Source organism: Lissotriton vulgaris, chromosome 4_1, assembly GCF_964263255.1.
Source record: "Lissotriton vulgaris chromosome 4_1, aLisVul1.2, whole genome shotgun sequence".
Classification (NCBI taxonomy): domain Eukaryota; kingdom Metazoa; phylum Chordata; class Amphibia; order Caudata; family Salamandridae; genus Lissotriton; species Lissotriton vulgaris.
Window position 1 is genome coordinate 1665554336 of NC_141691.1, and position 18624 is coordinate 1665572959.

Sequence of the window (18624 nt, forward strand, 5' to 3'; positions counted from 1 at the left end):
TGTGGATATTTAATATGGGATCCACCGATGTCTTTATACAATTTGCAAAATATTCCAACAGTATTTATGTTTTAAATATTATACAAAAGGTACCATTCCGTATAATGTTAGGATTTCATTTCTACAAACTGGATAATGCTGATAAGCACCCTCAAAACTCTGCCAGTGGAAATGTATTGCCTTTGCCGCTTCCCACAAGTCTGAGATCATGAGCTTCTGTTAGCACCCGAAGCCCCACTCCTACCATGAAGCATTTCAATTTGTCCTTGCTGTTCTTTCCTCATGCTTCCCTTTTGCAAGGAGCACTCAGAAATACCCTTTGATCAATATTTTGTAAAATATGTCAGCTGTAAACATGGCTACTTGCATCCTATTACCAATGCCCATTTGCAATGTTGTCCATATAGTAATTTCTGATATATGATCCCCTAAATTGTTAAATACAGGATCTTGTGTCTCGCTGAAATTTCCTTTTAAACTGGAGTAAAATCAGTCACAGCAACATGTAAATTTACATTTCAATTTATTTAGGGTTTTTACGTTCACTACCGTTTTACAAGATATTACCTTCTGTATTCCAGTTAATGTCCTGTTTGATTTTAGTGTCAATGTGCAGCAAAGTACCTCTATCAATAACGTTATTGGCAATGTAAAGAATTATAAATGTTAACTGTATATCTGTCTATGTTTTGCTTTTATTTTTTTTACAATGTATCAATTCGATAATTTACATTATTGTATTCAATTTTAGCATATTCTGTTTCTTTCCTAACCACGAATGATTTATTCTTCGGAAAATTGCTCTTCATTAAAAAAATGACAAGCCAAAGTAAGATGTTGTCCATTACTGCCTTTTGCTTCTGGCGTTGGGTAAAGCAGTAAAACATTTCCAGCAAATCAGAACCTGCATTAAGTAAGCAGTTTGATCTGTCTGGCTGGAAGTAGGGAGGGCAATTGCCCATATGCATAGATTTTATTAAATATTCTCTAGTGTTACCATTACACAGAACAGAACTGCACGAACGCATATTTATTTATATAGAGTTTTTGTATACTGCAAGCCACTGAAGGAGGCCTCAGAGTTCTATGATCAGATTGCCTCGGTACAGAGTATCAATTGAAAGCATGTCAATGTCAAGGGCAGCTATATATATATATATATATAGTGATCCAAGGCAGAACGTGTATAAGCCTTGTAGAGTGAAACTATGGACCTTGGGTGGAATGGCATGTTTTAGACAGGTAACCAACAGCACTTAAAAGAAGGTGCTGAACTATTCGCTGGCCATCGATAGAGGCCTTGTCTCACAGACATGGGCAGAAAAATCCTGGGCACTCGTGCTTTTGTTCTTGAAGTGGACAAGGCGGTCATCTGATGTGGATCGTGCGCATCATTTTCAATTGCGAGAAATCATACGGTTGAAGATTTTTTAAATTATTCATTTAGGTAGGATACTGAGGCGCTATGGGGGAGGTGTGTCAGGGTGCTCCTGAGATAACTATCAATGAAGATGTGTATGAGGCAATGATTGGACGAGGGTACAGGGCGGGCAGAAACTGAAATTGAGGAATGGTAGAGAAGAGAAGGACAAAGCATTAACAACCAGTATGGGAAGAGACGTTTGCCCTCTGGCAGTAAACAAGGGTATCAATCTTTGCAAGAATGTTTCAATGTAGGAGTATGATGTGCCATTAGTGTAGATATTTAGGTTACGAACTATGCAACCAGGATTGGAGATGGTGTGGATGTGTAGGACAAAAACAAGCAGGTTAGAGAGAAAGGCAGTGAGGCATTCTTTCTGAGGTGGAGGGTGATAGGACACTAATTGTTAGAGATGAGGAGGGACCAGTAGTTACTCTAGAGAGCAGGTACTAGATAAAATCAAATGTAGGGTCTGACATCTCTTTAACTGAGATTGATTGTTGATGGAGCAGGGCCACTCCCACTTCTCTCCCCTTATTTTTATTTGTCATTAGGGCATTGTAAATAGGATGGGAGGCTAGTATTAAAGTCAGGTAGGAAGGTTTCGCTGAACCAGACATCAGAGATATCTAGTAAGAGGGAGGGGTGAAATCATATTTAAGGTCTGGATGTCATATATGTTTTTGAAGGCATACCTCACATTTAGGAGAGCTCCTGAGATGCCAAAGAAAAGGGATAGTAATAGAAGTATTAGGGTAAATTGGGGACATGGAAGAGCTTGTTATAATAAAAGGGCTAGTAACAGGGGCTGGGGTGTTGTTTGTTGGTTGGGAAGATCATGGAGGAGTAGAGGTGGCAGAAGAAGCAATGATAGCATAGGAACAGACTTTTCCTTCAAGAACCGTTAGTTATCTTCAACTTCTAGAAGAACCCGCTGAGTGCCTTCTGTTCTCTACTTTGATGTAGATATTTATTGCCAGTTTTTCTTTTTATATTGAGCTAGACAAAGCCATTTACCTACCAGCAGGGATTTTAAATAATGAGGAAGAGGGATGTGAGTTCTGTAAGAGTGTAGTCCACGTACTAGTATCATTAGAATTGAATAGGAGGAGATCTGTTGGTATTGTACCATAAAGAGGGTTGGAGTAGATGTCAGCAAATAGAGTTTGTGGGTGGTTGAGGAGAAAAATGGTTTTACATTTCATTTGGACAAGAGTGTTGGTGAAGGAGATAGGTTAACTTATGGAGTTCTGGAGAATCTTTGTTGCCTAGATTTGACTAAGTAATTTTCTGCAGTGATGATGCAGCTGAGGAAAGAAACATGGAGCAACTAGGTTTGGCCAAGAGTCAGGATGTATTGCACTATGGCAGTAGTCAGGACATTAGAATATAATGATTAGCAACATTGTAGGAGTCTCTAGATAATATGGACAGGACATGAACCATCCACAAATGATCAAAAGCAATCTGAGGAAGTGGGGGTTGTAATATGTAGGCAAACCTAGACGGATGGCAGTTGTGCAATTGCAATTTGATTATTGATGGGTTAGTGAAACATTAAACCAAGTGATGCCAATGGCTGGTAGTTTGGTGATATGGGAGGTAACCCTAATCATAATAGAATGGCCTACAGATAACAGGTGAATTCTGGAATGCTCAAGCATTATGGTGAGAGCCCAAGGGGTGAAGTGATTGTAGCACACCTGGATAGGCAGGAGCTCATAGTAATTATGACATACAAAAGGATATTTTAGTGGAACGCAAGACCATAACATAGAGTAGAGGTGAGCAATGGAAAATGTGGGTAGTGTGTCAAGTGTCCGAAGACTGATAGTGGAGGCAGCACAGTTGAACAGACAGATCCCTGGTAAGAAACAGCTTCACCACACTAAATAAGGTAAAATTGGAATGCTTTTATCTCTTTTTCGTTTCCTACAATTTACAATCAATATTTCAATGTGTCTGGTAGGAAAAAGGGTAACCTCATATAACAGGACAGTCAACAGCCAGTGTTGGAATGCCTTCTGCTCTAAATAGTTTTCTACAGGGTGCAAGCAATGTACACCTCCACTAATATGGTCAAATTTCTCAAGATTCCAGGAGCATTTGTTCCGCAATCTGTGAAAGGATGATGACTTGAGACATGGAAGATGGCCGCAGCCATGGATCACTGGTAGAAGATGCCTGGTTTGTTCAGCTTGTAGGGTAGCTGCACCATCTGGGGATGATCTTGGGGTGTACAATGTACCAATGGAAGCCTTTGATCAGACATCTGGCAGGGAGTCTTCAAGGCCTCAGCCATGCATTATAATCTTGTGGTGTATCTCAATGATGTTGGCCTTGGGATTTTGGTGAGCACCAGCAACAGGAGCTACAGATGCTGTGGAGATGTTGATGCCAGACAGAAATAACCAGAAGATCAATTGCTTCTGCCTCTCAGGTTCTGTACTTCTACTGTAGGTTGAGGAAGAACCAGGTGCTGGTCTTGTAACTTCTCGGATGCCTGAGTCTAGGTGCTGCAGCAATGCTGGACACCCAGCAACTCCTAAAAAGCAAGACACATCCCATGCCTCAGATGGCTTGGGACCCCTCTAATTGCATTGAACATCACTGTTAAAAAGGGAACTGTGCATCTGATATCACAGACAAGCATGGGATACAAGAAGTGGAGGAAGGGTGCCGCACTGGATGGAAGAGAAATCTGGGTTCATTGCGCACTATGGAAAGAGTGCTTGCCATCCAACATCTTGCCTCTTTAAAATTGACCCTTACTGCTAGATACACACAGCCCTATCTTGGCCACTCTGATGACCCGACACGTCAATGGGAAGGATCAATAATTGCCTATATTTGCTCTATACTGCACAACTTTCTGTGTCATACAAATCGTATTTCTGGTGAATATCTTGGAGTAGCGCATATGTGAGATTCTTTCATTAAACATAAACCTATATTAAATTGTTAATGGATTTATTGAAAATTGGTAAAAACATTTTGTTTTAGTCATATAAAGTGCTTCAGTTATGATAAAAAGTCTCATTATCCAACTGTGAAAAATGTGATGTGCTTTATTTTTTGAGGTTTCCATTTTGATTTTGAAGATGCCATGCAATGTCTTTCTTGAAGCTAGTGAATGTGCTATTTTTGATGTCAATGTGGATATGGCTGTTATGAGCATGACTGATTTTAACTACAAATTACTCATGGAATTTTACAAAAAGCAAGCTATTGAATGTTGGTTATTAAATTCTTTCCTTAGCCTCAAGATACCTGGATCATCTCTATGGTCAATTTACATAACCTACTTTATCAATTATCTCTCATCATAAGTAAACAAATCAGTCTGTATTTGTTGGCATAGATGTTGGCTGTTAACCAAAACCCATTCTCATAAACTCCCTAAAGTCCATTCAGGTACGGGAACCAGATAGAAGGTAAATGATATTTGAAGGCCATAGCTTAGGTAAACCTGATGTCAATCGTTTTTAATCTCGCTTTGAATGAAAGATAATACATTTTATTGCTCTTAAATAAAAAATATGGATTGTAAAAGAAGAAACAAGGATTTGTTATCCGCATTCCCTCTCCTCTGCATTAAAACTGGTGTTTCATTCATGTAACTCTATTGTAAGAGATATGTTTTAGGAAATGCACAAAAAAATGATGACTTAATATAAAGTGGACAGGACTAAAACCACTACATGGAATGAGTCATGGTTCCTGCTCCGTGTTTTTGTCGCGCCTGGAGCTGAGGCTGCTGATCTGAGAACCGCAGAACCACCGCGCCACTGAGCTGAGAGTCGCAGTGAGATAATGCCACAAGAGAACAGAGCCGCTTGAACGGCTTGAGACTCGCGGCTCGAGGCGAGACACAGGGAGAGCAGCGAGCAGCGTGTGGCAAGCCCGTCGAACCTGTCAAGCCTGGCAACCAAACACACAGCCGCCTAGCTGCCTCCGCCATTACCGCCACAGCGAAGGAGCTGCCAGGGGAAGAGGTGGGCAGCCCAAATCCACCAACTAATTACAGCACCGCCACTGTCATTGTGAAACCGACGGTGGATATCATGAGCCAGGTACCAGCGCAGCTGCAAGTGTGTTGATCAAGTAGGGCAGAGCAGGGCCAAGCAGGGCTGAGTGGAGGAGTCAATAGATAGTCACCTATAGAGATGGTGCAGAATTAATGTCAGTGGTGACCGGGGGCCATACTGGAAGAGCAGAAGGGTCGAGCAGGGTCCAGCGGCAGCCCAGCTTGCTCCCCCGCCACCCCCCGCTCTTGCCTCCACAATTGCATCCACAAAAACAGAGTGGAGTCTGGCTGCAGCCCACAGAAGCTAAAACTCACAATAAACAAGAGCAAAGGCGAAACTCATCGCATCACAAAGAGAGTTAAAGCCAAGAGTAGCCACTTCCCCTTTTCTCAGTTAAACCATAATGCGTCCGGAAGGCTTAAAAAAGAAACAGCAAAGAAACGTAAGAAGTTGAATAAAGAACCCATAGAACCACTTGAGGAACAGGAGACAGCGCAACTCCACCCGTTGGCACCATTACCATCACCATCCCATCCACAGAACCATGAACACAGACCTGGCCCTATAGGCTGCACCATCAAGACTGAAACAACCCCAGTGCCCTCAATCCAACAGCCTAACATACAAGACCGTATATTAACGATGTGAAAAAGAGGACTCTCAGAGATTTCTTTAAGAAACATGGAACCAAAGTTCAAACTCCAACCAACCCCAACAAAATATTGTCCCCATCAGTTCAGCTGCCTCAAACTCCTCCCAATATTGACTCAGTTCAGATTAAAGTGCAGGCCTTGATTCATGAACAGCTATAAAACCAGGTCACTACTATATCCCCAGTTGGCCACTCAACAAGGGATGCACTCTCTACACCTGAAGAAAATAGGTCAAGATCAGTGTTTCGGACAGAAAATACTTCTCTCCCCCCACAACAAGTTCAAGGAACAAAGCTCATCGCCAATAACCATCTCAAGCGACAACTCTCCCTCCAACCTTAGATTACCCTCACAGCAGGAAACCAATGTTCACATAGAAAACCCGGGCTCCCCTGGAAGCAAAATAAATTCTACCCCCAAGCAGCACAATGAACCAGCACCATTCCAGGTAACATCAAGCCGCTAAAGCCAACGACGCCTCCCGTTTTTGTCCATTACGAATCTACTGAAATAAAGTCAGGAGAGCCCACTCCCTTTTTGGATTTATCTTTTTTAAAGACAGAATTAAATAAAACAAAAGATGCAATTGAAGGTCATGACCCAGCAGCGTTTGACTCCACTACCATCTGGCCCCAGCTCGGATCCCCAAGGGTTGTTCGCCCGTGAGGTGCCTTCCTCTCCGCCACACATTTTTTCATTTTTCTTATGTTTTGAGTGTGAGTGGATGGACTGTTTCAGTAGCACAGACATCAGTGGATATGTCGAGTTGAATCTTACCGGGAGTTTCCCACTTACAATTACAAACAGTGATTTGTGTTGGATAGTATGACATTAGAGAATATACCTAACCATAAAATTGAGAGGGGGTGTTGTTGGAATCATAGTAGTGATCCAGCTTGTTGGTTTCTCATGTCAATTAGACGTTTACTAACTAAAATCCAGGGTACAGGGATTTGTTGTTATTGAATATTCTTCTGCTCGCCAATAATTGATAGTTGATAGGGGTGCTCTCTTCAGGCAACTGGGACTACCCGATTTCTTTTGCCACCGCCACAGGACTCCCGCTCTTGTTCCCGGTCTCCCCCGCTGCCGCAGCCTCCTGGCATCTTGGTGCGGCCGCAGTGAGGGGGGACTACATTGCCCACAAGCCTTGGCGGCAGGAGCAGGAAGCCACCCACGCCATTACGCGCCCAGAGGCGCTTAAAAGACGAGGAGAGCCCCGGGGGAGCGGGTGCTCTCTTTAGGCAACTGGGACTTACCCGATTTCTTTTGCCACCGCCACGGGACTCCCACTCTTGTTCCCAGTCCCCTCCGCTGCCGCGGCCTCCTGGCATCTTGGCGCGGCCGCAGTGAGGGGGGACTACATTGCCCACGAGCCTTTGCGGCAGGCGCAGGAAGCCGCCCACGCCATTACGCACCCGGAGGCGCTTAAAAGATGAGGAGAGCCCCGGTGGAGTGGGTGCTCTCTTGAGGCTACTGGAACTTACCCGATTTCTTTTGCCACCGCCACAGGACTCCCGCTCTTGTTCCCAGCCTCCCCTGCTGACGCAGCCTCCTGGCATCTTGGCGGGGCCACAGTGAGGGGGAACTACATTGCCCACGAGCCTTCGCAGCAGGAGCAGGAAGCCACCCATGCCATTACGCACCCGGAGGCGCTTAAAAGACGAGAAAAGCCCCCGCGTCGTGGGACGCGCATGGGACTCGCCGGGCTAAGCCCGGGCCAAGGGCGGGACGTCTGTGGCTGTCCGGGGCAGATCGTGGCAGGGCAGGGCCACCAACCTAACATCTGGATACCGGGAACATTTGGTTCTTGGCAAGACTTTGTTAATTGTCATGGCTTTCGATTTCCTTAACTCCCTAATTCTGCGTGTGTAATTATTATTGTCCAATACTGGTTGTCTTACATTTGAGCATGGGCATCGTAAAGGAACAGGGGATCAGGGGTAGTGGGCACTCTTGATGCCTTTCTCATCAGAGCAGAGTCGGTTCTAATAAAGGAAATCGAACTCACACAGCGAAGACTCTCCCTAGAAACACGCAGAACTTCTATGGAACCCAACATAGTGGTGGCTCCCCCTGTGAATGTTAATGGAATCACGCCTGACAAGTCTGATAGTCTTATCCTGACTACCGTACCACAAGTACCATTAGAACCTTTGGTAGTAATTTCGGAAGCTTCACCCATGCCCCATGTCACTGCTATAACATCATCACCAGCATCACCACCTCCCTCACCAATAGCTATAGTCACACGACAATCACAGTGCAAAGCTAAGGGAGGTATGATCCAGGTTTCAACAAGGAAAAGAAAAGCTGGAGGGGCACCACTTATGGTACAACAAACTGGCAAAGTGGCTAAAACAAAGGCCAACTCACCTGGTAGGAAATGCCCGGAAGTAGAAGTAGTTTCTGGCAGCACCACCCATTCAAATATATTAAAAAATTCTACTGAGTACTGCCAGGTAGAGTTGGAAGATACTATTATAGCAAAAAATGAGGGGAAGCTAACAGAGTTGCTACAACCACTACTAGACAAACTTGTGGCTATTGACACCCGTTTAATTGCCATAGAACAAAAACTTTCTCTGCCTACTAGTAAAACATCAAACAAGGGGACGTAACTTTGAATGGCCAAACAATATACCCTGCCACTGAAGCAAATATTGCCTTAGTGGCTAGGAATGCTGCAACTACAGAGGGTGCGCAGGTTCTACCATCTAACAAGGGCAACATTCAGCTGGTAGATGCTAGCCTTTCCCGGGTAGGGACGAAATCTGGAGGAAGTAAGGGTTTGGAGGGCCAAAGTAGGGAAACTCTTGATTTCCTCGACAATAATAGAAAGGAACATCTCAGCCTACCACGCCTTACACAATTGTGCTCTCGAATGTTCCACCGATCCAATCTAACTCGGAAGAACATTGGTCCATTTTGAAAAATAGGGCACTACACTTATTAAATATTAGGACTGGGCTGGGCAATCACTTGTTTCAAGAATTTAAAATGGTGCGCAGGGTACCCTGGATAGGGAGTTCAAATAAAAGTGTTATGGGTGACTGTATAGTTTTGAATTTTGCTTCCCGTGAGCTAGTTAAAACAATTTTAGAGAGAGCAGGGACAACACATATAGGCAGGGAGGGTATCCATATTTTACCTTTGGGCTTCTTCTATCGTAACCCTCAGATACTACCCGTATATAGGCATAATATTCAGACTATCATCCCAAATCAGGAAAGATATGATTATAACGTCCCAACTTATAACTCTTTGAACAGGCATTGACATCCGACTAAACTGGTTAGTGCAAGCAGTCAAGAGGAAAGCTCAATAGGGGAAATCTCAGCCCACCATGGAACGAACTCAGTGAAGGGAAAAGCAGTGCAGGAACCCACACTTACACACATAGCAACACAATCAATTGATTGCCCTGACTTATACTTTGTGCCAGCCACTAACAACAGTAAACCGATGAATCCCTGCAATTTAAAGAAACCAACTGATAACCTTGACCTTAATATCCTAAGTTGGAATGTTGCTGGCCTGGAATCAAGATTGACGGACCCAGACTGGATGCATATACTGTCTGGTAAAGACATTATAATGCTGCAGGAAACTTGGGTCACAGATGACCTATATATTGAGGGATACCATTGCTTCAGTGTGACAGCACCCAAGCCCGATTTTAGCCGCGCATCCGGCGGCTTATTAACTGGGATCAGGATAGCCGCAGGAGGAAGTATTAAGGAAATACCAACCACCAGCCTAAATATACAGATAATAGAATATAGAAGACGGGTCCCGTTTTATTTCATCAATTTTTATAATGATGATTTTTATTCATCCCAAATAAAAATTCTATTGAGCTTTTTAAAGTCATATCAGATCTAGCTCAACGTCAAGACACAGATGATGGCATAGGGATCCTCCTAGGGGAGGACTTTAATGCCAAAATCTTAAAGGCACACCGGGTTTTGGACAAATCTCAGGCTGATCCAGCGGTACGAAGGTTTTAGAGTTAGATAGCTTTATTAGTGAATACATCCTTAGTAACGTAATGGATATGGGCCACACCTCTAGAAATCAACAGGCACCAACCTTTAGAGGTAGAGATTGCTCCTCGACTATTGATTATATTCTTATGTTCCCATGTTTAGTAGATTGCCTTATAATGGCCAAAGTCCTCGAAACAACTTTTGGAGATCACAACCCGCTGATAGCGGCTCTACGATTGGGACCCAGCCCTGTGTACGCTACTTCGCACGTGGCGAGAGATATTACCCCCTCAACAGACAACTTAAGGTTGAAATGGAGGGGAGTAGATAGCGGTAGTATAGTAGAGACTATGATAGAGGAACATCAGCATTTAATTAATTCTTGCACATCGACAGATGGGAACTGCTTAAGGAAAATTTAAGATTTTATTAAATTATGTTCCGTAATAAAATCTCTCCTCTCAGTGCCAATACATTAGCTAGCCAAAGAACCTAGATGGTTCGATCGTAACTGTTCAGAAGCGAACAGGGCTTTACGTAAGGCTCTGACTTCCAAACCCAGGTGTCCAAAGGAGGTAAGAGCTGCAAGGAGGATGTATAAAACTAAAATTGGAGAACAAAAAGCTGCCTTATTGACGGAGCACTGGGAGGCATTCGTCGATTCCGCAGTTGGGAAGAATGGAAACTCCTTTTGGCCCGCAGTTTGAAACATGCGTAATATGGGCCAACAACTGACAACAGCGACTTATGGGAGAACCATTTGACTAAAATATACGCCGCCCCTACAGCGGGTAAAGTTTGCAATGTGCCAGGAGAACTATGTTATTTAAAGTTCACGCTGCAGGAGGTGGAACTGGCCATCAGACAGAGCCTTGGTAATAAGGCCCCTGGCCCTGATGGCTTTCCAATAGACATTATTAAGTGGAAACCGGAACTCTGGGCCCCAATTTTATTAAATGTTTTTAACAGCCTACCTCTAGCACCCATGCCAGACACCTGGAAAATGAGTATTATTGTGCCAATATAAAAAAAGGGTGACAGATCGGACCCAATTAATTATAGACCAATCTCGCTTCTTGATAATACATTAAAGATTCTGGGGCGAGTACTTTACAACAGGGTCTCGGAATGGACGGAGGAAAGTGGAATGCTGGACCCTTGCCAAATGGGTTTTAAAAGCAAAGTCGGCACGGTCGAGCAATGCCTGAATTTGAACTTAGTAATTGGCAAATATAATATTGCTCGATCATCACCAATATATCTAGCATTCATGGACTTATCGTCCGTGTTTGATCTAGTTAATAGGTACAAACTCTGGTCCATTCTTTTGGATTATGGACTAGATGAACCCCTTGTACACTTTTTGGCATTTCTACATACTGACCTCAAAGCACAAGTCAGGATGGGGATGGGTGGGGATATCTCTGGTGCTATTAGGGTTGAAAGAGGAAATAGACAGGGTTTTTTTTGTTTGTTTTTTTAAAAATGTTATTCGCAACTCAGAGGAGAGAGATACATATTATTAAACAAAACCAAGCAGACACGAGAGAGAACAAAATCAAAATCAAAATAACAGAATGAAAATTAGAGCAATTACAGTATCAAACAGTATGTTGTTGCAGGAAGATTCACCAAAATAAAAAGTTTGAAAGTTTGACATACAAGCTCACATAATAACATTCACGTAATAAAGTTCACATAATAAAAGAACCCCAAGTCATATCACATTTCATTAAGGACCGTGTACCTCTAACTTTAGCCAAAGCATGTTCCGTATAGTAAATTTCATTTAGCAATGACCACCATTCCATGATATGTGGGGGTTTAGACGAAATCCAGGCGCGAGCAATTACTAATTTAGCACATGGTAGTACAATAGAAATTAAAGCTTGGAATGGTATGAATATCAAGTAAAAATGAAGATGCGGTAAGAGAAGGGGGACAAACCAGTTTTTGCTTCATAATCTTATTCAAAGCTAACCAAAATTCGGATAACACAGGACAAGAAAACAACATATGCTCCAAATCCGCAGCAATAAAAAGCACACTTGGGACATTTAGTTTGATCACTAAATGAGATGTTCGTGGACCACTTAGATATTCTTTCCGTAGTATAATAGAGCATACAAGTAGTTTTAAATTGCTGAAGCCTTAAGCTTGAAGAGTGGACTGAGTTATTAATATTATGAAGAGATAGAGTAATTATAGTAGGGGTGATATTGCTCCCCAGTTTTGTACTCCATTTTTCAGCTAATTTGGTACAATCAATAATTTTGTAAGTAATAAGACATTTATAACCACTACTAATCAAGGATTTATCCTTATGTAAGTAAAAACAGTCACAGATATCAGAATCCTGTATCTGACAAAGTTTCATCTTGTGAATAAGAAAATCATATATGTGCATATATTTGAATCTCATTGATTCTGTAACTTTATATAAAGTTTTAAGTGTCTCAAAACTCAGGAAACCTTGTGTGCCATATAAATCCCCTAGTGTCTTAATACCATGTGTAAGCCAAAAAATTGCAGCGCCATCACTATAAATCCCTGGTAGTCCGGGATTACCCCATAGAAAGAGCAAAAAGCCAAAATATTAAGCCACATATTCACCATATCCCGGGCGGTCTTGAATTTGATCCTTTTAAAGTAATTGGGATCATTAATTCTTAGCAAGAACATATTTGAGTCCGTATTTAACATAAAAATATGAAAATAAAGTTGATTATCTGTATTAAGTAGACACCGTAAACGTCCGAGGAAGGTTGCCTTAAAATATACCTTAAAGTCAGAAAAATTGAGCCCCCCCACTATTTAATGCGCCTTTAAGCGACGCTATAGACCGATGAGCTTTGAGATATCTCCAGATAAAACTACTAAATATTCCATTCAATTTTTTTTTAAAAAATTGCTAAGTGAGAGAGGAATGGATCGGAATAAATAAAGAAATTTAGCGAGTATTTTCATTTTAATCAGGTTAATCCTACCAATAATATTTAAGGCAAGTTTATTCCATTTTTGTTTTGTAATACAATAGTGGATTTAACTAAAGCATCGTAATTAATTGAAGCTATTTCATAAATTTTTGCAGAGATATTAACCCCCAAATAAATAGCAGTTTGACATAACCTTGATATTGCAACTGATGGTTTATGGTTAACAATTTTTTGAGTTTTGTTTAGATTTAATTTATATCCAGAAACATCTCCGAATCTACTAGCTTCCAGTGTTATTCCATGTACAGCTTTTACATCATCAGTGGAGTAAATAGCAATATCATCGGCATATGCCATTATCTTCAAAGAATGAGGGCCCAAACTAAAAGGAATAATATATGATTGTAATTGTAAAGCTTGAAGAATTGGTACCATCGAAAGGGCAAACAAAAGAGGCGACAAGGTACACCCCTGAAGGGTGCCCCGGGATGTAGAAAAAGAGGCTGATGTCAAACCTCCATAGCTAACTTTCGTATTAGGGTTATCATGTAAAGACCTAGTCCAGCTCAAAAATGTACCTCTCAGGCCAAAAGTGGTCATTACCGACCAGAGGTAATCCAGAGGTAATCCCACCCCACTCGGTCGATAGCCTTCTCTGCATCAAGTAAAATCATACCGAGTGGGGTAGAATCAGTCTCTGCTATATCAAAAGCAGTGATGGCCATATTTATATGGGCTGTGGTATCCCTACCTATTACAAACCCATGCTGCTGTGGATTAACTATTTTGGGTAGAAATGGAGCCAACCGAGTAGCCAACACTTTTGCAAATACCTTGGCATCTGCATTGAGGAGCGAAATGGGTCGGTATGACCCACATTCGTCAGCCGGCTTGCCCTTTTTCAGAAAGAAGACCAATTTAATAGTATTCCAGGATCTAGAAGCTATTCCATTGTCACCAATAAAATTATCGACCTGTTAGAAAAGAGGTAATAACTCCTCATTGCAGATTTTATAAACCTCTACAGGTATCGTATCTTCCCTTGTCGCTTTTTCCGATGGTAGGGAGAAGATTGCTTGCCGGATTAATATAATCGGACAGCTGATCTAGCTCGGGGAGATCCTGTTTGTCTAAGGTGTTACAATCCAGATAGTCCTGAACACTGGCTGATGTAGGGTAGTTTTCTGGTGTATATAATTTCTCATAAAACACTGCAAACTGTTCCAGTATCTGTAGTGGTTGATCATATATAATATTATTAGGGCCACTCAATTTTTGTTAATCAAAGTACTAGGTCTCCCATACTTTATAGGCTAAGAGTTTCCCAATTTTGTCTCTACTCTCATATTGGAAATATGAAATTTGTGTAATAATATTATTAGTCAGCGTTTTATCTATTTTGTGACGTTCAGAATTATGTTGAAGAAGAAATTGCTGAGTGAACCCCCGAATACTAGCCTTATAGGCATCCCAAACAATAATACATGAAGTAGAATTAAGATTAATCTATAATGTGTAACTTAAGTCGGAGATAAACAAAGTATTAGTGAATGGGTGCCTGGGAAAAGAAAACATCCTGCGAGCAGTGTGTGTTTGTGCAATGTTAAACTGAAAAAGAATGGGATTGTGATCTGAAGTAATTTGTGGGCACAACCCTATAGAGCTGGTATTCACGATGTTATCCGATGCCCAAGCCATATCGATGCGGGAACAGAGTTTATGAGGGGCAGAGTAATATGTATAGCCGGGAGCCTTAGGGTATATACTACGCCATACATCATTAATATTATGGATGCGTCCTATTTCTAAAGTAGCTGCACGAGTTCTACGCATGCGTTGGAAAGCACCATGCCGAGTAGTATCAAGTTGATAGTCCATAATACAATTAAAATCCCCCATAATAACAAGCTCTCCTTCCCACTCCAAAAGTTCTATATTCAGTTGATCAAAAACAAAAGAGTCATCACAATTTGACCCATAAAACACACAAAAAATTAATTTGCATTTCTCCATTAATAGTTTCACAATAGCCCATCGTCCACTCTTGTCACAAGCAGTTTTGCGAATTTCTACTTTATAGCGTCTATCTTTGAGAATAGACATAACCCTAATAGAAGCATTAAAAGTAGAACAAATTATAACCTCATACCCAAGTTGCCCCAATACCTTTCTATCCTTGTAAGCAATATGGGTCTCAGATAAAAAAACAAAATATGGGTCATACAATGCTAACTCTTCCTGGACTAAGCGTCTTTTATTTTTACTGTTAAGACCTGCAACATTCCATGCCAAACATCTTAGCTGTGACATTTAGAAAAGTTCATATGAATCTTTTCATTCTGTACAATAAACCAAATAAACCTCTCTCCACCCTTTCCAGCAAATCCCCTCCTCGAGATGGTCTTTTCAAAAGAAACCCCCCCCACTCACCCACCCCAGCACTACCCCACCCTCCCCCTGCTCCCTCGCCTCCCTCGAGAGGGAACATCCCCCAATATACTGCTGCCGCTGAATGGCAGCTACCCTAAGGAGCAGCCTGAGGCTCTACCTACTACCCTACCCATAAGTACCTAAAAGAAAAAAAAGGAACAGGAAACAGAAATAAAAATTACTAACAAATGAAGGAAATATGCCTGAGATAAAAATAGAGTTTAAAGTCAAGAATCTAGCCTTTCCTTCTCTCAAAAATAAGCGAATGTGGATAATGCATTTTCTGCTTCCTTCACGTCCGTAAAAAAATAAGTACGTCCTCCCTTAATAACTTTTAGGCGGGCAGGCTCCTGTAGGAACACTTTTCCACCAAGAGATTTGAACGGATCAATAAGCTTACGTAGCTACCACCGTCTGTCCATAGTGGCCTTACTAAGATCCGATCGTACAAAAAAGGTCAAATTTTCAATAGTAACAGGTGAGTTAGGCCAAGCTTTAAAAGATACAGCCTGTCTCAATAAAAAATGTCCAAAATGTATACGGAAAGGAAAACGAAATTTGTTTCCCTTGTCCGTCTGAACAAGTGGTAACCTGTGAACTCTCTGGAGTTGGGAATCCCAATCCCAATCAGATAAGTCTGGGAAGGCCTTCCGAATAAATTTACAACAAATACCCTAGGGTCCGCCCCCTCAACACCCTCTGGGATACCAAAAAGTCTCAAATGTAATCTTCTCTGCCGGTTTTCTAAATCTTCAACTTTTAACTGTAAGACCAAACGCTGAACATCATGTTGACTCACAATAGTTTTTGTACGGGCTGCCCCTTCTTCTATCTTGACTACCCTATGCTGCAACTCTTCCATTTCCTGTGAGATCCGACATCTTAAGAGTAATTTCTTGTAAAGAGTTCTGCAGCTTGCTATTATCATCGCGTAGCTGCAAGAAATGTTCTTGTGCTTCCTGCCGATGGCTTGTTAAAGTTTGCACTATAATATCAAGAGATGAATTAACAGCCCCTTGTCCTCCTAATGACATTGATCCGGAGACAGCAGTTGGAACATGCGGTGTCACAGTAGGTGCTAAGGCAGGAGATGTTGCTGGAATTACCCTAGAGGGGGAGCTAATAACATTTAAGATTGTGTTATTTGAAGGTGTTACTTCAGTAAAAGAGGTTGAAGCAGAACTTATAGCTTCAGGAACAGTTGTAAGAAGTACAGCCAAAGATACAATATCCATAGAGGGCGACTGAGATACACCGTTGGTGGATGATAAGTCTTCTGATAAAACAGGGGAGTCCCGAACGGCATCATGTTCTGGCGGACTTGTGCCTGACAGCCTTAAAGTCATATTCTTCACCAGTCCTTTTGCTTGAATCCACTTCCTAAGAGGACTTTTCTCTATGAGAAGAGGCTTCCTAATAGGGGGAGATGAGATTAAGGAAGGAACGTTTACTAAGCCAAGAGTTTTTGTTTTCTTGTTCTTGCTTTTTAGTTTCGATTTAGCCTTATCTCTCCTAGCTATCAGATACTTGGCAGTATCAAGCGGGGAGCAAGTTTCCGTCACATCTTCATATTCATCATTGGAAGCTTCTTCACCAGCTGCTCCACCCCCCACCATTGGTAATTGATCATTAACTAGTTCAGATGCCTCCAAACTTGAAATCGGTGGATTATCAAGCATCCTGATCGTAGGAGAAATATACCGCACCGAAGAATTGAAAGCCAATATCAGGCTATCTTCAGCTTCTGTATTTGCAATCTCCGGAAAGATAGCCTCATTGTTTTTTTGATAATAAAGGTCTCAGCCACGGCCTCCTCTTTCCCCCCCTTTATTGCCTTTAGGGATCTCGTTTTTAATAGAAACAGTAGTCCCAGTATTCCCTGTAGTCCCGGGTACAACAAGCATAGGCTGTCAAAGCACTTGCTTACCCGATGCAGCTGAAGTCGTTCCTCCTGTCAATACGGTCAATCCACTTGCTGTAGCCATTGTTTGTAAAGGAGCAGCACAGTTTGTCGACACAGCATTCACCATTATTTGTAAAGGAGCAGCACAATTTGACGGCACCGCATTCCCGACATCAAGCGCAGGGACCGACGTTAGGTCCATCGCCGTTACCGGCACCTCCATCGCGGCATTTTTGTTCGCACATGTGCTTCTTGGAACGTTCTTGGGAGCCATAAGGAGTCGAGGACCCCGCAATGAGCTTTCTGTGCTCGAGATCGGCAACAGCCCAAGTCCAAAGCCACACCAGCTGAGCACCGACCCGCTGATCAGCCGCGGAATAGCACACCGGGCTATCAACAGGTAAGTCCGGGGTAATTTCTGCATCCAACGCTGAGCCAGCTGAGCGGTATCTCTATCAAAAGCAGATCTGTTTCTTGTACCGAGCCAAATTGACTCAGACCCCCCGAAGAAATAATCAAATTACTCGAAATTGTTCCTCATTCCCTTTTTTCAATAGTTCACCGTTACCCTTCAGCCTTCAGCCTTCATTCAGTAGCGGGAAATCACTTGGGTCAAAAACTCAATACTCATCAAAAGGATAGGGTAGATAGGGAGCCTCCACCTAGCTGCAGCTCCGCGGCGTCCCCAGTCCACCATCTTGCCCCCCCGTGCACCCCTGCTTTTTATCATTTATATTAATTGGTTGAGCAATTCTTTAAAGCAGGCGACCTCAGATATTCCGAAAATCAAAGGGAAATTATTACCAGCACTTCTCTATGCAGATGATGCGTTCCTTATGGGCCGCACTCCAAACTCCCTACGCATCCGGGTCAAAACCTTTGTACAGCATATGGATGACCTGGATCTGCGGCTGAACTTTAAAAAATCTTTTATCATGTCATGCGGGCCAGGTAAACGACAGCTTAATTCCATTTTAGTGGGGACTGACGGATTACATTCCACCAGTTCATTCCCATATTTAGGGATGGTCTTTGCTGCGAATGGCTCATTGGACTGGACACTTGGCCCACTCCATGAGCAAGTTCTCAAAGGCCATCAACTCAATTCTTAGCCTACCCCGCCCCAGGAAAATAGGCACAACCAAAGCTATTTAAAAAAAATTTAAATTGCAGTGCGCCCCAGTAGTTACATATGGGGCGGAGATATGGGGCCTGACAAAAAAACATTGGGGCAGATTTATGAGGCCCTTGCGCCACGTTTA